Source organism: Macaca thibetana, chromosome 4 (genome assembly GCF_024542745.1).
Source record: "Macaca thibetana thibetana isolate TM-01 chromosome 4, ASM2454274v1, whole genome shotgun sequence".
NCBI classification, from domain to species: Eukaryota; Metazoa; Chordata; class Mammalia; order Primates; family Cercopithecidae; genus Macaca; species Macaca thibetana.
In genome coordinates, this window is record NC_065581.1 from 17037576 (window position 1) to 17064096 (window position 26521).

At 40.8% G+C, this 26521-nt stretch overlaps 1 protein-coding gene across 1 annotated transcript in view; it reads left to right on the forward strand.

The window, feature by feature from the left end:
• Window positions 1–12465: 12465 nt before the first annotated feature.
• Window positions 12466–26521, forward strand: part of STMND1 (stathmin domain containing 1) — a 104917-nt gene continuing 90861 nt past the window's right edge. Inside the window, exon 1 of the mRNA XM_050788045.1 lies at window positions 12466–12469. The gene's annotated coding sequence lies outside the window, so the exon portion shown is untranslated. The remainder of the gene's footprint in view (window positions 12470–26521) is intronic.

The window sequence follows — 26521 nt, forward strand, 5'->3', positions numbered from 1 at the left end:
ATTCCTGAGCCCCAGATCTGATATCCAACTGCCTATTTAACTTCTCCACTTGAATGTCCAGATTCAACACGCCTCAAGCTGGACTCACTTTCTTGGCTCCCCTCCTCCACCCCACCTGCTCATCTTCCCATGCTCCTTGTCTCGCATAAATAAGAAGTTCAGTCGTTCACAAGGGATCCCCAGGAAATCATCTTTGACCCCTCTTCTTTTCCTGCATCTCCCACATTCAACCAGCCACTAAGCTTTGCCCACTGGACTTCCTAAATATCTCACAAAAGCATCCAGACCCTTCCAAACACGCTCTATTATCCCAGTGCAAGTCACCTTCATTTCTCACTTGAAGTATTCATCTGTGTTATTGCTGCTCTCCTTATGCTGAGTGTTTTCTCTCCTTTTCTCCACACTGCTACCAAACTGATATTCTAACGTGAAAATCTGATCCTGACACCTCCCTGCTCAAGACCATTAGGTGGCTCTGTACTGCTCTCACAGCAAAGACAGGCTCTCTTAGCATTCCTTACAAGGCCCTGTGGGATCTGATTGGAGACGATGCCTCTGGCCCCTTTGCATCCTGAACTTCCCTTGTCATAACAGTAAGCGCCTGATAATATCTCCAAACATCAGCCTTTGTGCTTTGCTTTTCCCAGCATCCTTGTGCTTGCGTGACTTTTCCGTTGTCAGAGGCATCTACTTTGCCTGGAGGAGAAGGAGGATTGTTAAAGCAGGAATTTAAAAAGCAGGAAACAGTCAATGTTCAGTGTTTCTTTTTTTAAAAACTTCTAAACAGGATTTTGAATATCTGAAGATATGTCCTGAGGGAATCGGAGAACACAGTTTAGACCATAGAAAAAACAGTAGAAAGAGGATGAAAGAAAATGAAGCCTCCCCTCCCTACCCTGCCTGTAAGTGGAGGAGATTGGGTGGAGCAGCAGGAAAGTGATGGGGCGAGGGAAGAAGTGCATGGCCTTAGAGGAGGTGGGGGTAGGAATGAGAGGCTCGACCTGGCAGAACAAACAGCAGTGGGGCAAGCATCAGAATCACTAACTGTATGGTAAACAACACCAGGATTCATGTTAAAGCCCAACCAATGTCTGCTAACCATTCATTGCCATTCTAGGGCATACCACACAGTACCCCAAAAGGGTGCATCTTCTCCTTGACAGTTTCCATTATCATACATAAATTGTTGCTTTCCCATTGAAATGTGTGGGTTGTTGCTGCTCCCTTCCATTTATCAAGAGCTCGGAATAGTCATTAGTTTTTCCTCCATGAGAGGGCGATGGGACCCTGACACGCAGGAATGAGATGGTGAAATGGAAGGGACAGTGCCCAGCACTAAGACTGGGGTGTAACTGGACGGCAGTGAGAACCATTTCTATCACACGCTAATTGCACAGTGTGGTGATAATTTCCTTGCTTTTCCTATCTCCCTCGAGACTGTAAGCTTATAAGGGTGAAAATCATATTGATCTTGGTCAGTATTATGCCCAGTGCCCACTGCAGTGTCTGGCACATTGTGAGTGCTCAGTAAACACTGATTGGTTAAATCAACAATTTAATGAAGAATGAGTGGTTTTAAAGACATTGATTTTAAAAGACATGGATTTCCTTTAAGTAGAGAGAATACCAAGATGGTGATGACTTTTTATCCTAAGCATCTAAGGCCTAACACTTTTAAAAATTAAGCAAAGGGACTGCACTATTAATAATTTTTAAGTAACTTTAGACTTTCCCGTTCTGTTGTTAAGACCTTCCAGCCTTTGAGGCCTATTTATAGTCTCCTGTTATTCATCACTTGGAATGCCATATATATTTGGTATTTAAAATGATAAAGGCATTTGGAATGACATCTAGAGAGTTAGAATAAGCACTCATACCATCATGAGCAAACTCCTTTCCTTTTATTGGCAAGAAATAGTTTGCCATACAGGAAATTATTATGTGACACTGTTTCCCTTTGTACTTATGGTACAGAGGGAAAGGTGAACGACGACCCTCCAAAGATGTCCATGTCCCAGTCCCCAGAACCTGTGAATGTTACCTTATATCACAAAAGGGACTTTGTAAACGTGATTAACTTAAGGATCTTGAGATTTGGGGTTCTCCAAGGGCCTAATGAAATCACAAGAGTTCCTCTAAGAGGAGGCAGGAGGGTCAGAGTCAGAAAAGGAAATGTGAGGATGGAAACAAAGAGAGATTTGAAGATGTCATGTTGGTAGCTTAGAAGATGGAAGAAGATGCTTTGGGAGGCCGAGGCGGGCAGATCGCTTGAGCTCAAGAGTTTGAGACCAGCCTGGGCAACATAGTGAAACTCCATCTCTACCAAAAATACAAAAAATTAGCTGGCTGTGGTGGCATGAACCTGTAATCTCAGCTACTTGGGAGGTTAAGGTGAGAGAATTGCTTGAACTCAGAAGGCAGAGGTTGCAGTGAGCTGAGATGGTGTCACTCTGCACTCCAGCCTGGGCAACAGAGTGAGAACCTATTTCAAAAAAAAAATTAAAAAAAAAGAGAGATAGAGGAAGAGGCTGTGAAATGCAGGCAGCTGCTAGAAGCCAGCAAAGTTAAGTAAGCAGATTCTCCAGAAGGAACACAACCCTGCTGACACCTTTTATACTTTTTTTTTAATGTAGAAGTTTTTTTAAAAAAATAATTGTCAAATAAAAATTGAACATATTTGAGGTATACAACATAATGATTTGATATACATATGCATTGTGTAAGGACTGCCACAATCAAATGAAGTAACATACCACCATTCGTGCTGTACATCAGACCCTCAGAACTTCATCTATTTTTTTTTTTTTTTTGAGACAGAGTCTCACTCTGTTGCCCAGGCTGGAGTGCAGTGGCGCGATCTCAGCTCACTGCAACCTCTGCCTCCAGGGTTCAAGCAATTCTCCTGCGTCTCAAGTAGCTGGGACTACAGGCACATGCCACTACAACCAGCTAATTTTTGTATTTTTGTTAGAGGCAGGGTTTCACCATGTTGACCAGGCTGGTCTCGAACTCCTGACCTCGTGATCCGCCCACCCTGGCCTCCCAAAGTGCTAGGACTACAGGCATCAGAACTTCATCTTATAATTGAAAGTTTGTACTCTTTCACCAACATCTTCTCATTTTCCCCACCCCCAAAGCCCTGGGAACCATCATTTTACTCTCTTATTTCTATGAGTTCAGCTGTTTCAGATTCTTCACATACATGAGGTGATGCAATATTTGTTTTTCTGTGTCTGGCTTATTTCACTTAATGCAATGTCTTCTAGGCTCATCCACGTTGTCACAAATAACAGGATTCCCCTCTTTTTTTCTTTATCCTTTCATCTATTTTTTTTTTTCCTTTTCTTAAGAGACAGGGTCTTGCTCTGCCACTGAGACTACCGTGCAGTGCAGTCGCATGGTCACAGCTCACTGCAACCTTGAACTCCTAGATTCAAGCAATCCTCCCTGCTCAGCTGCATAAGTAGCTGAGACTACAAGCACACACCACCACACCCAGCTAATTTTTAAATTTTTAGTAGAGGCTGGGTGCAGTGGCTCACACTCATAATTCCAGCACTTTTGGAGGCCGAGGCAGGAGGATTACTTGAGCCCAGGAGTTTGAAACCAGCCTGAGCAACATGGCAAGACCTAGTTGCTACAAAATATTTTTAAAAACTAGCAAAGCATGATGGCTCACACTTGCAGTACAAGGTATTTAGGAGGCTGAGGCAATAGGATTGCTTGGGCCCAGGAGTTTGAGACCAACCTAGGTGACAGTGAGACCCTGACTCAAAAAGAAAAAAATCAGCTGTGTTTCTATATACTAACACTGAGCTATCTAAAAGAAAACCCCAAAGCTTAAAAAAAAAAAATTCCATTTGTAATATTATCAAAAAGAATAAAATACTTAGGAATATATTTAACCAAAAAGATGAAATTTCTGTATACTGAAAACTACAAAACATTGATAAAAGAAATTGAAGAAGACAGAAATAAATGGAAAGATTTCTCATTTTCATGTATTGGAAGAATTAATACAGTCATGTACCGCATAACAACACTTTGGTGTCGGCCCACACATCTGGTGGTCTATAAGATTCTAATGAAACTGAAAAATTCCTATTGACTAGTGACATCAGTGCCACTGTAATAACAAAGTGCAACACATTACTCACGTGTTTGTTGTGATGCTCATGTAAACAAACCTACTGCACTGCCAATCATATAAAAGTATAGCACATAAAGGCCTGGTGCGGTGGCTCACGCCTATAATCCCAGCACTTTGGAATGCCAAGATGCATGGATCACGAGGTCAAGAGATAGAAACCATCCAGCCCAACATGGTGAAACCCCATCTCTACTAAAAATTAACAAATTAGCTGGGCATGGTGGAGCGCACCAGGAGTCCCAGCTACTCGGATGACTGAGGCAGGAGAATCGCTTGAACCCATGAGGCAGAGGTTGCAATGAGCCAAGATTGTGCCACTGCACTCTAGCCTGGTGACAGCGAGACTCCATCTCAAAAAAAAAAAAAAAGTATAGCACATAAAATAATGTACAGTGCACAATACTTGATAATGATAATAAACAACTGTGTGACTAGTTTGTGTATTTCCTATACTGTAAGTTTTACTGTTATCTTAGAGTGTACTCTTTCTACTTATTTTTTAAAAGTTAACTATAAAACAGCCTCCGGCAGGTCCTTCAGGAGGGATTCCAGAAGAAGGCACTGTTATCATAGGAGATGACAGCTCCATGCCTGTTATTGCCCCTGAAGACCCCCCAGTGGGACAAGATGTGGAGATGGAAGACAGTAATAGACGCCCCTGACCTGTGTAAAGGTAGGCAAATATGTGTGTTTGTGTCTGAGTTTTTAGCAAAAAAGTTTAAAAAGGAAAAAATATATCAAAATTTTAAAAATAGAAGAAAGCTTACAGAATAAGGATATAAGGAAAGAAACTATTTTTGTACAGCTTTAAAATGTGTTTGTGTTTTAAGCTAAGTGTTATTGCAAAACAGTCAAAAAGTTTTAAAAAATTGTAAAGTTTATAAAGCAAAAAAGTTACAGAAAGCTAAGGTTAATTTATTATTAAAGAAAGAAAATATTTTTTACAAATCAAGTGCAGCCTATGTGTATGGTATTTATAAAGTCTATAGTAGTGTATGGTGATGTCCTAGGCCTTCACATTCACCCACCACTCACTCACTGACTCACTCAGAACAACTTGAGTCCTGCAAGCTCCATTCATGGTAAGTGCCCTATACAGGTGGACCATTTTTTATCTTTCATACAATGTTTTTACTTTTTCTATGTTTAGATATGTTCAGATGCACAAATACTTACCACGGTGTTACAATTACCTGCAGTATTAAGTACAGTAACATGCTGTACCAGTTTGTAACCTAGGAGCAACAGGCTATCCCTTATAGCCTAGGCGTGTAGTAGCCTATCCCATCTAGGTGTGTGTAAGTACACTCTATGATTTCACAAAATTATGAAGTCGTCTAACAATGAATTTCTCAGAACGTATTCCTGTCCTTAAGTGACATATGACTGTATCATTAAGATAACCCATTACCCAAAGTGATCTACAGTGTCAATGTCATCCCTACCAAAATTCCAATGTCATTTTTACAGAAATAGGACACAAATCCTAACGTTCATATGAATTTTAGTACTTCTGATCTCCAGAATTGTAAGATAATAATGTGTATGGTTTTAAGACTAGGAAATTAATACTATTCTGTAGACTTTATCAGTGGCATTAGACGTACTCACCTACTTAACAGAGTGCTAGCTGAGAAAAGGTGTCTGTAAAGAACTTTATGAGGTGATGCTCAACTGGGACAGAAAGGGAATTCTATAAACAGATCGGGTGATGTTAGGGAACTTAAATTATTCATTTATGTATGAATTGCCTCATGAATATTTATAAGCATATGTCTGAATATTATAAACATATCCAGATTTCATATATATAATATACACACACACACATACACACACATCTCACACAAATACACACATACACACCATCTTGAGAGAAGTGTAAACAGAAGAGTGTGATATAAGAGTACTTAATCCATTTTAAAATTACACATGCCTTACGCAGACTTTCCCCGCGTAGTACTTGAAAAATTAAAGTGTTGCAAGAGTTAGTTTGAGAGAGGGGGAGATGGAGTTCTTGGGAGGTAAACTAATTAATAATTAGAATTAACTAAATGAAATAATACAAAATATGCACCAGTGTTTCATGGTGTAGTTATTGACTTAATCGATTTTCTCTAACAATATGAAAAGTCTTAAACACTTTGTGGATATATCTGATCTTTGAGCAACACTGAAAATGTTTTAACCTCTGCTTTAATATCATTAGGGTCAAAGCCAAGTGTATAAATAGATGCCTTGAGTTACGGTGCCAACTTGTAAACCTAAATTCCACCCCAATTACAATGTTTTGAGGAGTGCCAATCACTGAGATTCTCCTAGCCAAAATAACACCCTTTACTCTCATCATGATGACCGAAGTTCAATTAGGAGCCATTTATTTCTGTAAGACCTCTAGTCTTCATCTTCTCTCAAAATGTCAACACCCACAGGCTGGATAGCTTTCAAGGGGGTTCTCACCAACTACCATAACAGGAATAACCAATGAAGAATCCTTTTTAGGGTAGTAGGCTGTGAGAAGGGAGAGTAATATTAAAAGGAGGAAGAGGACACCAGAATCTGCTGAACACTGGCCATAGCCACAGTCTAGGAACTCTATTGTTACCAAACTTTGCTGCAAGCAAAATTGTGAAATAATTATTGCTAGTTGCATTAACTGCATTATTTCACTTTATCCCTACAACAGACCCACTGAAAAAGTGCTAATAAGATTCCAAATTTACAGGTGCATAAAATGAGCCATAGAGCTAGAAGTTGAAGAGTTAGTACTAAGTGCCAGGTCTGTGGGCCTCATTACTCTGCGTGTATTTATCCTATGAAGATTATCTTGGCCACCAGCCTCTTCCTTCACTGTGCCCTGACGTTCCATCTCAGATGCTCTGTGCGGTGGGGACACAGCCACATGAAGCAAGACTTTAAGGTAAGAGAAATAGAGCATAAAAAAGACTATCGTTCTAGGATCCAAAATAGTGATTCTGTATTAGAATTGGAGTACAAGAAACAAAGCAAGAGCTTAATTACCAGAATAGGACTTAAGGTGAGAGTTGGCCAAGCAGCAACCTTGACCTCAAACTATTCAGCTGTGTTTGAATTTCTGCCGGATTAGTAGGGCTCAGCCTGCAGCGGATGCTCCTGTAGCCTGAACCATTGTTTTTCAAACTGCAGGTCATGACCCATCCAGTGATCATGAAATTGGCTTCATGGGTTGCAGTTAGCACTCTTTAAAATAAATAAAATAGCCTAGAAAAGAAAAATAACAAAGTGCATTGCACATCGTAAGGATTTCAGCATTAAGTATATGTGTCTTACGTTGTGATGTAAAATTTATTTCTTAATGTTACTGTCAAAAAAAAAGCTTGAAAACTCCTGGTTTGAAACTCAAGGATCTAGGGCAGGAAGCCAGGTTAGTCATTATGTTTAAAATATTTTCTGCTTTTCCCAGATGACTGTGAGCTAATGTAATAAACCAATCCAGGCTGCGGTGTGGCTAGATATGAATGAATTAAGGCTTACAGCTTCTCTCATGGAGATTTTCCACATATAGCCCTGCTTGAGAAACAGAATTGTGGAATAAAGATGGAATACTTTAAGATTTTATCTTTTCTAGAGCAGTTTTAGGTTTGCAGCAAAAATGAGAAGATACAGAGATATCCTATATGCCCTCTACTCCCCTACATGCACAGCTTCCCCTATTATCAACCCCCAACCAGAGTCACAACTATGAACCTACATTGACACATCATGACACACCATGATCACACAAAGTCTGGAGTTTACATTAGGGTTCACTCCTTTTTTTGGAGACAGAGTTTCCCTCTTGTTGCTCTAGCTAGAGTACAATGGTGCAATCTCGGCTCACTGCAACCTCCACCTCCCGAGTTTTAAGCGATTCTCCTGCCTCAGCCTCCTAAGTAGCTGGGATTACAGATGCCCGCCTCCATGCCCGGCTAATTTTTTGTATTTTTAGTAGAGACGAGGTTTCACCACGTTGGCCAGGTTGGTCTTGAACTCCTGACTTCAGGCAATCCACCCGCCTCAGCCTCCCAAAGTGCCAGGATTACAGTCACGAGTCACCCGCGCCCAGCCAGGGTTCACTCTTGATGTTGGACCTTCTGGGGGTTTGGTCAAATGCATAATGACATGCATCCACCATTATAGTACCATACAGAGTAGTTTCACTGCCCTCAAAACATCCTCTGTGGTCTACCTGTTCATCCCTCCCTCTCCCAAACACCTGGCAACAACTGATATTTTTACTGTCTCCATAGTTTTGCCTTTTCCAGAATGTCATACAGTTGGAATCATATTGCATGCAGACTTTTCAGATTGGCTTCTTTCATTTAGTAATACGCATTTAAGTTTCCTCCATGTCTTTTCATAGCTTGATCACTCGTATCTTTTCAGTGCTGAATGAATTCCATTGTCTGGATGTACCACAATTTATTTACTCATTCACCTACCAAAGGACATCATGATTTTGACCAAGTTTCAGCAATTATGAGTATAGCTGCTATAAATATCCATGTGAGGTTTTTGTGTAGACATAGCTGTCAACTTCTTTGAGTAAATATGAAGTGAGATTGCTGGATTGCATGGTATGAGTATGATTCATTTTGTAAGAAACCACCAAACTGTCTTCCAAAGTGGTTGCACCATTTTGTATTACCACCAACAGTAAGTGAGAATTCCTGTTGTTCCATGTCCACACCAACATGTGGTGTTGTCAGTGTTCTGGATTTTGGCCATTCTAACAGGTGTGCAGTGGTATTTTACTGTTGTTTTAATTTGATTTCCTGAGGCATATGATGTGGAGCATCTTTTCATATGCTTATATACCTTATGTGTATCTTCTTTGGTGTAGTGTCTGTTAAGGCCTTTGGACTCTTAAAATCAGGCTGTTTTCTTGTTGTTGAGTTTGATTTCTTTGTATGTTTTCGATAATGGTCCTTTACCATATATGTCTTTTGCAAATATTTTCTCCCAGCCTGTGGCTTTTCTTTTCATTCTCTTAACAGTGTCTTTCACAGAGCAGAAATTTTTAATTTTAATGAAGTTCAGCTTATCAATTGTTTCTTTCATGAATTGTACCTTTGGTATATTAAATAAAAGTTACCACCAAACATAAGACTATTCAGATTTTCCACTACATTATCTTCTAGGAGTTTTATACTTTTGTGTTTTATGTTTAGGACTGTGATCCATTTTGAGTTAATTCTTGTGAAGGGTGTAAGATCTGTGCCTAGATTTTTTTCCAGTTGTTCCAACACCATTTATTAAAAAGCCTATCTCTTCTCCATTGTATTCCTTTTGCTCCTTTGTCAAAGATCAATTGACTATATTTACGTGGCTCTATTTCTAGGCTCTCTATCCTATTCATTGATCTATTTCTCTATTATTGTGCCAATACCATATTGTCTTAATTATTGTTGCTTTATAGTAACAGGTGAAGTCAGGAGCCTCAGTCCTCCAACTTTGTTTGTTGTTCTTCAATATTGTGTTGGTTAATTTGAGTCAACTGCCTCTTTGTATAAACTTTAGAATTCATTTGTCAATAGCTACAAAATAATTGGCTAGGATTTTGAATTGAATTCTATTGAATCAATAGATCAAATTGAGAAGAATGGACATTCTGACAATATTGAGTCTTCCTATTGCTGAATATGTAATATCTTTCCATTCATTTAGTTCTTTTTTAATTTCTTTCATCCAAGTTTTATCATTTTTCTCATACATATATTATACATATTTTGATTTATCCCTAAGTATTTCATTTTGGGGGATGCTAATATAAATAATATTGTATTTTTAATTTCAAATTCCATGTGTTCACTGTTGGCATATGGGAAAGTGATATGGTTGGATGTTTTGTCCCCTCCAAATCTCATGCTGAAACATGACCTCCAATGTTGGAAGTGAGCCTAGTGGGAGGTGGGTGTTTGAGTGATGGGGGTGGATCCAAATGAACAGCTTGGTGCTGTCCTCGCTGTCATAAGTGAGTTCTCACTCTACGAATTCACACGAGATCTGGTTCTGTAAGAGAGCCTGGCACCTCCCCTTTCTTGCTTCCTCTCTCACCATATGATATGCCGGCTCCCCTGTTTGCCTTCTGCAATGATTGAAAGCTTCCTGAGGCCTCATCAAGAGCAGATGCTGGCCGGGCGCGGTGGCTCAAGCCTGTAATCCCAGCACTTTGGGAGGCCGAGGTGGGTGGATCACGAGGTCAGGAGATCGAGACCATCCTGGCTAACACGGTGAAACCCCGTCTCTACTAAAAATACAAAAAACTAGCCGGGCATGGTGGTGGGTGCCTGTAGTCCCAGCTACTCGGAGGCTGAGGCGGGAGAATGGCGTGAACCTGGGAGGTGGAGCTTGCAGTGAGCCGAGATCGGGCCACTGCACTCCAGCCTGGGCCACACAGCGAGACTCCGTCTCAAAAAAAAAAAAAAAAAAAAAGAGCAGATGCTGGCACATGCTTCTCCTACACCCTGTAGGACCATGACCCAAAGTAAACCCCTTCTTTATAAATTACCCAGCCTCAGGTATTTCTTTATAGCAATGCAAATGAACTAACACATAAAACTGGCACTTAGGAGAGGGGTGTTGCTGTAAAGATACCTGAAAATGTACCAGCTTTGGAACTGGGTAATGGGCAGAGGTTGAAAGAGTTTGAAGGGATCAGAAAAAGATAGGAAGATACGGGAAAGTTTGGAACTTCTTGGAGACTTATCAAATGGCTGTGGCCAAAATGCTGATAGAAATTTGGACAGTGAATGCCAAGTTGACAAGGTCTCAGATGGAAATGAGGAATTTATTGGGAACTAGAGCAAAGGTTGTCCTTGACACACCTTAGCAAAGAATTTGGCTGCACTGTGTCCATGTCCTAGGGATTTGCAGAAGTTTGAACTTAGGAGTAATGGGCCAGGGTATCTGGCAGAAGAAATTTGTAAGCAGCGAAGCATTCAAGATGTGGCATGGCTGCTTTTAACAGCCTGTAATCAGATACAGGAGCAAAGAAATGACTTAAAGTTGGAACTTATAATTAAAAGGAAAGCAGAGAGTAAAAGTTTGGAAAATTTGCAGCCTGGTCATGTGGTAAAGAAGGAAATAGTGTTTTTAGGAGAGAAATACAAGCTGGCTTTCTTTCTAGTGAGATTTGCATAACTGAAAGGGAGCCAGATGCCAATAGCCAAAACAATAAGAAAAATGCCTCAAAGGCATTTCAGAAGTCTTTGAGGTTGCTCCTCTCATCACAGGCCCAGAGGCCTAGAGGAAAGAAGGCTTGGGGGGCCAGACCCAGGGGCCTGCTGCCCTGCACCACTTGGGACAATGTTTCTTGCATCCTAGCCACCCTGGCTGCAGCCAGAATTCAAAGGGCACCAGCTGCATCTCAAACTACTGCTCCAGAGGGCACAAGCCGTAAGCCTTGCTAGCTTCCATGTGTTGTTAAGTCTTTAGGTGCACAGAATGCAATAATGAAGGCTTGTCAGCTTCTCCATAGATTTCAGAAGATGTATCAGAAAACCTGGGTGCCCAGCAGAAGGCTGCTGCAGGGGTGGAACACTCGCAGACTCTACTAGGGCAGTGCCAAGGGGAAATATGGTGTTGAAGGCCCCACACAGAGTCCCCACGAGCACACTGCCTAGTGGATCTGTGGAAAAGGGGCTGCCACCCTCCAGACTCCAGAAGGGTAGCACTACCAGTAGCTTACATATTGAGCCTGGAAAAGCTGCAGACACTCAACTCCAATACATGAGAGCAGCCATGGGGCTACACCCTGCAAAGCCACAGGGGCAGAGCTGCCCAAAGCCTTGGGATCCCACTCCTTTAATCAGTGTGCCCAGGATGCAAGACATGGGGTCAAAGGAGATTATTTTGGAGTTTTAAGGTTTAATGACTGCCCTGCTGGGTTTCAGACTTGTGTGGAGCCCATTGCCCCTTTCTTTTGGCTGATTACCCCCTTTTGGTATGGGAATTTTTACCCATTGTCTGTACCAGCATTGTATCTTGGAAGCAAATAGCTTGTGGGTTTTTGTTTGTTTGTTTGTTTATCTTACAGGCTCATAGGTAGATGGAACCTACCTTGGGTCTCAGACAAGACTTTGGACTTTTGATTGAGTTGATGCTGAGTTTGAATGAGTTAGAACTTTGGGGGACTATTGGGAAGGAATAATTGTATTTACAATGAGAGAAGAACATGAGATTTGGGGGGCATGTGCTGAATGATATGGTTTGTATGTTTTTTCCCCTTCAAATCTCATGTTGAAATGTGACCTCCAATGTTGGAGGTGAGCCTAGTGGAAAGCGTTTGGTTTAGGGGGGTGGATTGCTCATGAATGCCTTGGTTCTGTCCTTGTGGTAATGAGTGAGTTCTCACTCTATGAATTCACAGGACATCTGGTTGTTTAAAAGAGCCTGAAACCTCCCCCACCTCACACCCTCTCTCATCATGTGACATACTGGCTCCCCCTTTTGCCATCTACCATGATTGGAAGCTTTCTGAGGCTTCACCAGGAGCAGGTGCCAGCACCATGCTTCTTATACAGCCTGCAGAACCATAAGTCAAAATAAGCCTCTTTTCTTTATAAATTACCCAGCCTCAGGTATTCCTTTATAGCAACGCAAATGGACTAATATAGAAAGTGACTGATTTTCATATACCAACCTGGTATCCTGCAATCTTGCTATATTTGCTTATTAGTGCCAGAAGTTTTCTATTGATTCTTTTGCATTTTCTCTGTAGACAGTCATGTCATCTATAGAAAAAGTTTTATTTATTCTTCCCAATCAGTACACCTTTTATTTCCTTTTTTGTCTTACTGTATTGCTAGAACTTCCAGTATGATGTTGAAAAGGAATGGTGAGAGGGGACATCCTTGTCTTATTCTTGATCTTAGCGAGAAAGCTTCTAGTTTCTCACTGTCAAGAATAGTGTTGGGTGTAGATTTTCTGTGGATAATCTTTATCAAATTGAGGAAGTTCACCTCTATTCCTAGTAAGATTGAATACTTTTAAAACTAAATGAGCTCTCAGTTGTTTCAATACTTGCAGGGTTTTTTACATGTTAACAAAGGTATCACAGTGATCACTAGTCTGTGAGTCATTGAACTATTTTGCCTTCAGTAGACAGTAAACTAGAACTAGTTTTGGGGAATTTGCTCTGGTCAGCATGGCAGTGCTGTTTCATGGCTAAGTCATGAGCTTTTCCCCTCTTGGTTTATCTCAGTAGCTAATGCCAGTGAATCCAAACTCTGGATCCTGAAATCTTCCTTTGTCTTCAGTTCCATATCTTCAATTACTCAGTAAACTCTGTCACTTCAGATCTCTTTCCCCATCCAATCCTATCCAAAAATTTTGTCTTCTTTCCCCAAACAAGCAAGCATCTCCTCTCTTTTCTGTCTTTATTAATGACACTAACATCCTTTCAATAATCCACATTTTAAAGTCTGGGATCATATTTAATTCTCCTCTTTTATTCATTCCCTTGATACATGTATATATGCTCTTAAGATAGAATAAATATTTGTTGAGGTGTGGTCTTCTTTGTCTCAGGTTTCCCATTTCTAATTTCTACCTCATATCAGTACCAGAAAAAATCTTTTCTAAAGCCATCCCTATCATGTTATTTCTCCTCTGCGAATAAGTGACTCTCATTTCCTGCTACATTTCCTGCCAGAATGCATTTCCTTGCATTGTTTTCTGGCTTTTTCCATTCTTCACCTCAAACTCCTTCTCTCTGCCTCCCAGATTTAAACTTATTTCCAGTTATTTATTTAATAGACACTTAAATTGCACTTCCCCTGCTATAGGAACTGTTCTAAATGCTTTAAAACATCTTAATTCTTTAATCCACATTAAAAATTCTGTGAAATAGTATTATTACCTGCCATGTTACATGTGAGATACCTGAGGCACAAATTGGTCTATTAATCTCAGAATGCCTAAAGCCCTATAGTGCATCTCCCTATTTTCCAGGTATTTTGTATGCCAGGGACTGAATGTTGTTGTCCCTCCAAAATTCACATATTGAAATCCTAATCCCTAATGTGATGATCTTAGGAAGTGGGGCCTTTGTTAGGTAATTAGGTCTTTATACATGGAATTAGTGCCCTTTTAAAAGCTCTGGAGAGCTCCCTCAGCCCTTTCCACTATGTGATAACACAATAAGAAGGCAGCAGTCTATGAACCAGAAGTGGGCCCTCACCAGTCACTGAATCTGCAATGCCTTGACCTTGGGCTTCTCAGTCCCCAGAACTATGAAAAATAAATTTCTGTTGTTTATAAGCCACTCAATTTATGGTTTTCTGCTATAACAGCCTGAACGGTCTAAGACAGATAGAAAGGGACATATTTATTCTACCTGCAATGTTGTTTCCCTCACCTGAAATGCCACCCCACCTACCTGGTAGTTATAAAGATCCTCATCTTTATTTATTTATTTATTTATTTTTGAGATTGAGCCCCACTCTGTCACCCAGGCTGGAGTGCAGTGGTACAATCTCTGCTCGCTACAACCTCCAACTTCCAGTTTCAAGCAATTCTCCTGCCTCAGCCTCCCGAGTAGCTGGGACTACAGGCACCCACCACCATGCCCAGCTAATTTTTTTATATTTTTAGTAGAGACAGGGTTTTGCCATGTTAACCAGGCTGGTCTCAAACTCCTGACCTCAGGTGATCTGCCCACCTCAGCCTCCCAAAGTGCTGGGATTACAGGCGTGAGCCACTGAGCCCAGGCCTACCCATCTTTCAAAGCCCAATTACTGGCATTCACCCATCTCCTTGGGGACTTATCTTTCTTAAAAACTCCAGGTCTCTTATTATATATCTCCACTCATTCCTACAGTCTTCTACACATAAGTTGCCACTTTATCATATAGCTATATTGTGTCTCCCTTACGTTTCATTCATGTGCAATTGTCTTGTCTTAGAAGCAAAGACTACAGCATGTAATTGTTTCATATTCCTCCCTTTTGCTTCTTTCCTTCTTTGCTCTCTTTCTCCTTCCTCTCACCCATCCAATCCTTAAAAACATTGAGTACATAAAAATATTACACAAATAATGAATTGACATTAGCAGTCATCATTTTACAGGGAGAAAGGGGAAGCCTAGTGCATCAGTTTGGATCCTCCGAGAAGCAGATAACAAGACAGAATTAGCCTTGCAAGAGATTTATTGGGGTAAATGCCTGTGACAGAAATAGAGGAGAGAGTCCATAGAGGTGGGGACAGTATTTAGAACACAATGCAGGAAGACCCTTGTAAAAAAGAGGAGGAATGGTGGGGCAGGGAGAATCTCAGACTGCAGCAGAGTTCCAAGAAAGTCCCCATCCAGCGACTGTGGAGTCCTCAAGCTAATGTCAGAAAGAGGAGACTGACCCTTCTCAGGAAAAGGCTGCATCGGGACCCTGGGGAGCCAGAAAAATCACTGGCTGTAGCACCTGGGGGGAAATGTGGCCTGGGCATGAACACGGAGATAGACTTGGAGCACAGCAGTCGTGGCCATTGGTGGTGTATACTAATGACAGCAGGAGATCTGAGCAGTACATTTTTGTGATCATCCCTTCTGGAACATTGGAAAGAATGCTAATTTTAAATCCAAAATCTTAACTTTGGATCCCTTACTAACTCTGCACCTTCACTTCAATTCTTATCTTCACCTCTTCATTTGGAAATGGAAATGACCAATAGCTTACTGGGCATGATGATTAATTTTGTGTGTCACCTTGACTGGACTAAGGGATGTCCAGAGAGCTGGTAAAACATGATTTCTGGGTTGTTTGTGATGATGCTTCCAGAAGAGATTAGCACTTAAATCAACAGACTGAATAAAGATCACTCACTAAGTGATGATGGCTGTGGGCAGCATCCTCCAGTCCACAGAGGGCTCACACAAAACGAAAAGGTGGAGGAAGGGCAAATACTCTCTCCTTCAGCCTGGACATCCATCTCCTCCTGCCCTCAAACATCTGAGCTCCTATTGTAGATCTTGGGCCTGCAGACTCAACAGGCAATTACACCATTGGCTACCCCAGTTCACAGGCCTTCGGATTCAGATAAAATTATACCACCAGTTTTCCTGGTTCTACAGCTTACAGACAGCAGATTACAGGACTTCTCAGTCTCCATAATCTCATGAGCCAATTACTATAATAAATCTCCCCTTATATCCATCTACTACATATACATCCTATTGGTTCAATTTCTCTGAAGAACCCTGAATAATGCACTGGGCTATCCTGAGAACCACACGTTGACAAGAATATATAGTGTTCTGTTTATATTGCATATTATGTCATCAGCTCTATCTAATTATAGTAGCACGTAATGTTTGTGAAACATCATACAGGTCACAGCAAGCCTTTGTTCCAGCCAATGAGCCTGTGAGGAAAGCAAGACAACAATTTCTTTCCACATCCATTGACCTATTGGCTCTCTGGTAAACGGAAAGATTCTAGGAGGGGACATTGAAATGCTCAGTATGGATGGGGTCAAGCCCCAGAGCCTGCTTGCCAGGTAGGATCTGGTTATAACTATGATAATCAAGAAATCAAATTCCTGAGAAAAAAATATACATAAAGAATCAGGCAGTCCCTATTGATCCAGATAGCTTGGAGAGCTGGCCCAGTGGGCAGGATGGCCAGATGCAGAGTCCAGCAGGTAAGAAACAATACCACTTGCAAACCTGAGACTCAGGAAGTGAGTTCTGATCTGGGACACCCACAACAGTGCCGACTCCCCCACCCTTTCTGGTGTGCAGGTAGAAGGAGGATGCACAGGTGTGAGTGGCAGATCTGGGGAGAAGGGGAAGCTGCCAGTACAATTTGCCTCTGCCTATGTAGGAGCAGAGGGCTCTGCCTTCAGGGCCAGCCAGCTACTGTGGGTCTTTACAGCAAGCGTTGGCTGAATAAACCTACCTTCCCTTGATCCTTGACACGAGTGCCAAGTTAATAGCCTCAGTATTGTCTTTTCTCTTCAGAGAGAAGTGTGGAAAAGATAAAGCCAGAGGCAAGGAAAACTTCTCACTCTTCTGTGGCATGCCAGGTTCAAAGAATGCCAAGAGCACCCATCATCCCACCCCAGGTCACCAGCAGCAGCTGCGAATTTGGGAAGAGCATCATGACCAATGTGCTAGAGGTTGCACTTGCACAGATGATAGAATTTATAAAAGAAATTCAACATGGGTTCTGTTATGGGTTGAATTGTGTCCTCTCAAAACAGATATGCTGAAGTCCTAATCCCCAGAACCTCCAAATGTGACTTTGTTTGGAAAAGGTCACATTCTGATGACCTTTATAGAGGTTATCAAGTTAGAATGAGGTCATTAAGACAGGCCTAATCCAACATGACTGGTGTCCTTATAAAAAGAGGAAATTTGGACACAGACACATCCACACACGGAGACCTCCAAGTGGAGATGAAGGCAGATAGTTGGGGTGATGCTTCTACAAGCCAAGGAACGCCAAAGACTGAAGGCAAGCCACCAGAAGCAGGGGCGAAGCCTGGGACAGATTCTCCCTCGCAGCCCTCAGAAGCAACCAGCCCAGATGATCCTTCATCTCAGACTTGCAGCCTGCAGAACTGTGAGAGATCCATTTCTCCTGTTTAGCCCTCATCTGTGGCACTTTATTACAGCAGTCCCTTCCCCACAGACACTAGTACTGGTCCTAGGAAAGTTCACCTAAGCTGGCAGTGGTTCAGGAGGAGAATGGAAAGGATCCTGATGCCACTCGTTTGCTTCTACTTGAGGACAAGTGGGTGCCTCTCTTCCCGCTTCTTTCTCCTTACCGCTGCCCCCACCCACGCAGCCCCCGGGCTTGTCCTACAGGGATCTGGAGGTACATGGCCATGCCTGCGAGTGCTCATGGCAGGAAAGTTGTGGGGAGGGTGGAAATGGCAATTTCCATTCCTCTTTTTCCTATTTCATGTCCTGCCTGGAATATGAAACAAAACAAAACAAAACAAAAGACCAAATGCCCTTGGTCAAAACACCTCTGCGTCCAAATAGCAGTTTCTGAGGCAAGGCGGGGCATCGGCGCACAGGGTCTTGGAGCCTTTGAGGAACAAAAAGGGCTCACAGCGCGCTGGCACTCCTTGGTTCACCCATTGATTTTCATTTGCACAGACGCAGGCCCTCTTTTTGTAATCAGAGGGGGGAAAGCAGATCTGTGGAAGGCAAATGTACCATCGGCTGCCTAAAAATAGACCCGCCGCCTCACCACCGTGTAAAACAGGCACCGGCCCGCTGCTGTGCGCTGCTTGCAGCATGAATTCTCTGGGCAGGGATTTGCAGTGTAGACGCAGAGTTGTTCTAGCCTCCGACGCTGCGCCCAGGCCTTAAATGGAATCGCGATCTGTGGTAACTTTTGAGAAGAGCTGGCAAGCTGAGCCTTTCTTTGAAATGCACTGGGGGGCTCTTGCACAAGAGCCAGGGCTTTGCAACAGGTGTGAGCTAAGGGGTAGGGAGTGAGACCCTGTCTCAAAGAAATAAAAATCAAAGAAATAACAGATCATTAGGAGTGAAAGTTGCCTATAGTAAATTCCCAACTGGGGGAGGTCAGAGTCAAAATCTCCATAGAATAATTATTAATAATTGTGAAGCGCCAAGATCGTAAGAGAAGAAACCATTCTGAGATATTTTTCCCAGGCCACGACATCTCCGTTAAACAAAAGAGACTCATATTTGAAATGATGAGAAAGCCGTAAAACATAATTTGAAAATTATGTCATGCCCAGCTTTGCCTTCCTCCAAGGCAAATAAAAGCCTCGGAATAAAAATGTTTCTATTTATTTTCAAATCTTTGCATGGGTTGCCCCTTTAATCATCCATTCCCACTAATATTACTCAGAAGCAGTTTAAATGGAAGCTGTTAGCATGAATGAACACTCCTTAATGGCTGGATCACTGGAGGAAGTGAGCTGTAAAGCCCAAACAGTCAGATGAAGAAAAGCAATTAATAAAATTTGCCTTCATTTCAAAGAAACTAGGATGTTTTAAATGCAATTATGTTTTGAGGGAAACAAATATGATGGTTGATTATCAGGGAAAATAGACTGAATCCTGCCCACTCGTAAATTCACAAACCCACTTCAAGTGGAAAACCCAAATCTGCATCCTCGAGGAATTGTACAAATGTGCAATCACGAGACAAGATCTGGCCCAATGCCTAGAAGCTGGTGAGGTCACCAAACTCATTACTCAGAAAATCAGCTGTGAGCCAAGCCCTCATTCCATTGCATTTCACATAGAATGGAGATTCCTCCGTTTTTCCTGTGCTCCCACCTCCCATCATTAGAAGGAAAATGGGATTCCCAGGTATTTAACTTTGGGAATCTTACAGAGATCCAACATGGACGCTTTCACGCCACATCCTGATTTTAGCTGTGGCTCTTCTTGCTCTGTCTGGAGGCATCTCAGCAGTTAATGGGAGTGATTCACATGATCCTACTCCAATTCCTGCTATTTTAGGATACTTAGCTTTTCTTAGCCATGGATTTCTTCTGTCTAAATCTGCCCGACTGAATTGGAAGCTGCCCAGAATCATCTTCTTTGGAAATTACATTTGTGCATCTAGGGTATATTTGTCGTTCCGCCCACGCTCCAGCCACTTTTTGAGAAGTGCAGAGCGAGTCATGTGACAGCCATCAGTGTATTTGCACCCTTTTTTGTTTAAAAACATAATCTGCATTACAAATTGCACCAATTCCTGTATGTAGTAAGTCATCATTCAATAAAAAGCACAAATGTATGCCTGTCACATTCAACATAATAAACTGCAAGTAAATACATCTTTTCTTAGTCCAAATCAGTCAGTAAATGATGTCTTTATTTTCTCTGTTATGCACCAAGTTTGCAATCAGCTTTATTCTTGATTCTCTCAGGCCAAGCCTACACAGCGTTAAGAGCAGTGGAAGATTGCGCTTTTATCAGAAGCAGCTGAACACCTGAGGACAGGAACATGGCTGAAGCAATTCATTTCTCCAATTCACTTTGTTCTACTTTATCATCATCATTCCAGTATTATCATCATGATCATCAGATTCTCCATCTAAAAATGATTTATCACAGTGTCTGCATCTGCAGGCGACACTATAATACAGATAAAACCATTGCTCCCTGCCTGCTCCGGATGAGTTTGCAAAGAGGAATGGTGTAGAAGAAACATAAGTTTCTTTGAAGCGAGAAGCAAGACAAAACTGAGTTAAAATGGCAATCTTAGCCTGGGCAACATAGTGAGACTCCCATCTCTGCAAAAAATACAAAAATTAGCTGAGCATGGTGGTGCACCTGTAGTCCCAGCTACTCGGTAGGCTAAGGCAGGAGAATCATCTGAACTTGGGAAATTGAGGCTGCAGTGAGCCGTGATCATGCCACTGCACTCCAGCCTGGGTGACAGAGTGAGACCCTGTCTCAAAGAAATAAAAAATAAAATTGCGGTCGTATTACTTACATTAGATATTTGACTTTGGTAATATTATTCAACCTTGGAGAGCCTTCATTTCCTCATCTACATGATGACAAGAATAGTTACCTTACAAGACAGATGTGATAACTTTAAATTACATGGCTGTTGGGCTCACTACACTGTGCCTTTCTGATTAAGCATTGACTAGAACAGGGGCATGTTCTTATGAAAAAAGGCAAGCTGGCCAGGCTTTATTTACTATGGATGTGTTGTTAATAACAGTGATTATAATAATGGCTACCATGATCTCTTTTTATTCTATAACAAGTGGGTAAGGTCAAATATGGAACAATGTGAGCTTTAATAAAGATAATAATTGCAAGGGGGAAAGAATCAAGCATTTATCCTGACTTGCCTGTAAGAACGATTCCACTGAATAACCAAATAGTTGCTGAAGAAACATGGCATCCCTTTATATAGATGAAGAAACTGATAAGATAGTAAACCAGAATTTTCTCTTTTAAATTTGGATCCCTTTTTCACAAAGATCATGACCACCCCATTTGCCCTCTTTCTGTCCCTCAAACAATTCAGGTTCTTTCTGCCTTAGCATCCTTGAACTAGCCGATTGCACTGCCTGGAAAATTCTACCCTCAGATCTCTGCATGTTCAACAACTTCCCATTACTTAGGTTTCAACTCAAATGCCTCCTCCTCAGAGAGATCTTCCTTCTTCACCCTATTTAAAGCAAGCTCTTCATCCCAGACACAGCCTCTTAGCACCTTGCACTTTCTACTTTTATGCTGGCCTGTTGTCCTTCAAGCAGTGCAGAAGTTCATGTGATATAATAGTTAAGAATGTGGACTCAAGAATCAGATGATCCGTATTTACCTTTTAGTTTTACCACTTTTACCACTTATTGACAGTGTGACCTTGGAAAGTGACCTAATCCTTCTTTCTGTGCCTCAGTTTTCTCATCTATAAAATGGAGATGATAATATTTTCACTTGTAGCATAAAACTGCTGGGAGGATTATGTGAATAACAGACACAGATCATGTAAATCAACATCTGACAGAGTAAGCACTCAGTAAGTGTTAATTAAGCTTCTACAGTTACAAAGCACACCATGCTCTGTGACATCATCTCAACTTTAGTGTGTTTATTGTCTGCCTCCACTGCTGTGAAGGTATACAGCCTGCCTGTCTTGTTCAACACTCTATCTCCAGCATGTAGAATGGCACACAGCAAGGACTCAGTAACTACATTTAGTTAATAAATGAAAGAACATCAGGTGTGTGCAGAGCGGAGACTAATGAGCAAGGTACGGAGGGGAAGAGTTGAGGGCAGAATTGCTGTATATTAAGGTAAGATTGTTTCTGGGAACTTTCTGCTTGTTTGGCTGTCTATTATGCATTTATTTTCTCGTGCCTTACATAGCCCTCTGTTCTTCTCTGATTTTGTCCGTTCTCTCAAGCAGAGATATCTAACCAGCACCTCCACATGCGCTCATGACCCATGGGTGTAACTTCATAAACTGTTAGGACTCAGGAAGAAAAAGTAGAAGGAATGCAGATTTTATGCCTACTTAAGAAAGGTGGGCAGTGGGCCAACTCTGTGAAACTCAGCATCACTGTAAAAATAGAGCAATATCCAGAAAGTGAGCAAAAAGAAGGGGACTTTGACAAAAGTCGCTTCTGCCACACACCCTCACCTGCAGACACTCACACCACAAACAGAGACACTGTCACCTCCAACACACACACAACCTTGATTGTGCTGTGCTGTTCTGTAGGAATCTGTATATCCATGAGCCATAAAGCACAGGCTTACAGAGGCTGTCCCATTCTACTACACACCCAGTGCACACAGTTCACCAAGTGGTCACGGCGCCTTGTCTCCATCTCTTTACCTGGGCAAACATCATGGCACCTGTCACCACTCCTCACCCAAAGTTTCAGTGCCCATTGCCCTCCTGATTGAGCTTCTCAATGCATTCTAGTTTGGTGATGATGAGGATGACATGTGTCCCTTTTTGTCTAGGATGGCCCTAATTTACACACTGAAGGAATATTCCTCAAGTATATTACCTCAAGTAATCACCAATGACATTTTCAAAAGTGTCCCATTTTGGATATCAAATTATATGCCCACCTAGGTTTCGGTTTTGTTTTTGTTTTAGAGACAGAGTCTTGCTCTGTCACCCAGGCTGGAGTACAGTGGTACAATCACAGTTCACTATATCCTCAAACTCCTGGATTCAAGTGATCCTCCCACTTCAGCCTCCCGAGTAGCTAGGACTACAGGTGCATGCCACCATGCTGGGCTAACTTTTAAAAATTTTGTAGAGACAGGTTCTCACTATGTTGCCCGGGCTGGTCTTAAACTCCTGGTCTCAAGTGATCCTCCTGCTTTAGCCTTCCAACATGCTGGGATTATAGGCAGGAGCCACTGTGCCCACCATGGCCTGATAGTTATACTCAGCTTCAACTGTGAGACTCAGAAGAGAATGCAGAAATCCCAATGGGAGACCATTTTGTGAGCCCCAAAAGATTACCAGAGAGCAATCCACTGGATCTTCCAAATCCAATAGTAAGCTAATAAGCTTTCACTGTTCCATTTCTAAAAGGAGTGCAGGAAGTAGGAGGATATCAAGGTGCCAAGATTATGGTGGAAAGTTGAAATGCAGGTGAGCTATGATAAAATGGAATGGATGAAAAAAAAAAGTGGAGTCTTACTTCCTTTAGCTTCTTTATGCTAAATACACAAGTAGGTGTATTTCACTATTTAGAATAGAGCAACCCTAAGAAACTGCCTGTAAAACAAATTTCTGTTTATCATAGCCAATGTGCCTGTTGCACTTCTATTTTAAATATATTGCCCAGTGTTTTTATATTGTGGAACAAATGGACTTAAAAGCCTAATGAAATTTCCCTTACATGTGACTGTGGAGATCTAGGTTGTTTGAGGTGCAGTGATGGTGCATTAGTTCTCCCATAGAGTGCACATCTTTGACATACCATATCCCCCTCTTGAAGAGCAATAAAGGTCTCCAAGGCCCCCTCTTGTGTGTTCTCATCTCCTGAATAAAATTCTAAATTTTTATGCAGGAAACAAGCTTTGTGTTTTTCTGACTTTTCATTCAACTTTTCATACAAATACATGAATACCTTCTTGATGTAAAATATTCAAATCACACTTTTCTTATATACCTTAAAAGATCTTGCACATACTTGGCATAACATAGGTGTTTAGGAAAACCTATGTTTACTAAATAATATGGAGTCGTTCAGCATATTTGAAAATGCTGCTGATAATGTGCCATTAGAAGGTTTTTGGAAACCTTCTAATAGATCACACACACAAAAGAGTGTACAAAACATATGCGTAGTGTTTAAGGTCTACTAATAATACAAATGCCCCAATACTTGTCATCCAGCTTAAGAGACAGAGTGTTACCAGTACCTTAGAACTTCTCTGAATTTCCCATCCAGATGTCTCCTTTTTCCTCCCTTTTCAAATTTCATGTTAATCATTTCTGCACTTTTCTTACATTGCTAGGCAGTGCAAATTGTTTTCCAAAGTGGTTGTACCAGTTGACGTTCACACATTCACACCAGCAGTAGATGAAGGTTCCTGATGTTGTATATCATTGTCAATACTTGGTATTATCTTTTCGATTTCTGACAGTCGCTTTAGTGTGCAGTGGTATCTCATTTTCATTCTAATTTGAATTTTCTGGATACTAGTCCTGTGTCACTCATAATTTGAGAAACTAATTTCTCCTAATTTATGGATTTTTTTTCAGTTGTTTGATGATAGAGTTTGATAAAACAGATGTCTTTAATTTCCATTTACATATTTTTTCCTTTTAGGCTTTCCACTTTTTGAAGCTTAAGAAATGCTTTCCTACCTGGAAGTCATAATGATATTCTGTTATATTATATTAAGTGTTTATAATTTTCATCTTTTATGTTTAAGTTGCTAACCGTACTGGAAATTATATTTGCATATGGTATGAGGCAGTGAGATAATTGCTAAAATCTGGATAATCAATTATTCTAGCACAAGTAATTAAATAATCCATCCTTTCCCTTAACTCTTAAATATCTGCTCTGTGCTACTCAAGTTGACACATATGCATGGGTGTGCTTCTCAACTCCATCTTCTATTCTGTTGCTCAATGAGCTCATGTCCTTTCCTAAACTAAAACCACATGTTAATCATTTAAACTTTGTGATAATATTTGTTATCTGGGAACACAATCCCCCATGCTTTCGTAGTCGTTGTTACTGTTTTTCTTCTTTAGCTTGACACATTCTATGTAAAACCATACTGAAATTTTTGTTGACACTTTATTTACTCAACATCTACATAGCTTTTAATTGTTAGATAAACTATAGATACAGAAAAGCCACTAAAATGTACAGCCTAAGGAATAAGTACTAGGTAAAGAAAAACAAAACTTTGCCAGCCATCCTAAAAATTTCCTCCACATTCCCCAATCCAAACACAACTTCTTCACCTCACCAAACGCAACCACTATCCTGAATTTTATAATACTCTCTTTCTTCTTTATTTTTTTATCTTTTTAAATTTTTTTAGAGAGGGGGTTCTCAATATGTTGCTCAGGCTGGTCTCAAACTCCTGGACTCAAGTGGATCCTCTTGCCTCAGCCTTCCAAAGTGGTATAATTATTGGTGTGAGCCATTGCATCCAGCTATAGTCACTTTCTTGAAGTTCTTTATAATCTAAGTATAGTATTGTTTGTTTTTAACATTTATATATTGTAAAAGTAGCTCTTTTGGTTGTATAGTTCAATTAGTTTTAACACATGCATAAATTCATGAAATCACCACCACAATCAGGATACAGAACAGTTCTATTGCCTCTGAAAATTCCCTCATACTACCCGTTTGTAGTCAAACCTCCCCCTACCCTTTCCCCTGGTCAATTACTGGTAGTCTTTTTCCGAAATGTAATATAAATGAGACAAGGCAGCATGTGGCCCTGATCTTGGCTTCTCTTAGTCAGTGTAATGCATTTGAGATTCATCCACATAGTTAGTATCATTTTATCACTGAGTAATATTCCACTGCGTAGATAACACCATAGTTTTGTAAATGCATTCATCCATTGAGTGACATTTGGATTGCTTCCAGGTTTGTGTTACTATGAAGAATGCTTCTATAAGCATATGTGTACAGGTTTCTGTGTGAACATGAGTTTTTATGTATCTAGGTTAAATACCTAGGAGTGGGATTGCTGGATCATACGTTAAGGGCGTGTTTTACTTTATAACTGTCAAACTGTTTCCCAGAACGACTGCCCCATTCCACAGTCCCACCAGCAGTGTATGAAAGTTCGAGTTGCTTTGTTTCCTCACCATCACTTGGAATTGTTAAGTTTTATATATTTATTTTTATTTTAGCCATTCTAATAGATGCATAGTGGTAGTTCACTGTGCTTTTAATTTGCATTTCCCCACGGAGTAATGGTGTTGAGCATTTTTTCACGTACTTATTTGACATCCTTCTATCTTACTTGGACAGCATCTATTTGGATTCCATTTTTAAATTGTTTATTGAGTTTTGAGAGTTATTTATGCATTCTGGGTAGCAGTCCTTTGATGCATATGAGATTTGCACATATTTTATCCCTGTCTCTCGCTTGTTTCATTCTCTTACCATTGTCCTCCAGAGAGCAAAATTTTTTAGTTTTTAAGTCCACTTTATCATTTTTTCTTTTATAGATCATGTTTTGGTTGACACGATCCCAAAAACTGCCCAATCCAAGATCACAAAGATTTTCTCTTGTTTTCTTCTAAAATTTTTGTAATAAAAAAGAAGTTAGGCTTAAGTATAAAGTCTATTTTAAGTAAAATATTTTATAAGGTATAAGGTATATAGATGACCAATTGTTCCAGGACCATTTGTTAAAACAACACTCCTGTCTCCATTTAGTCTTCACAC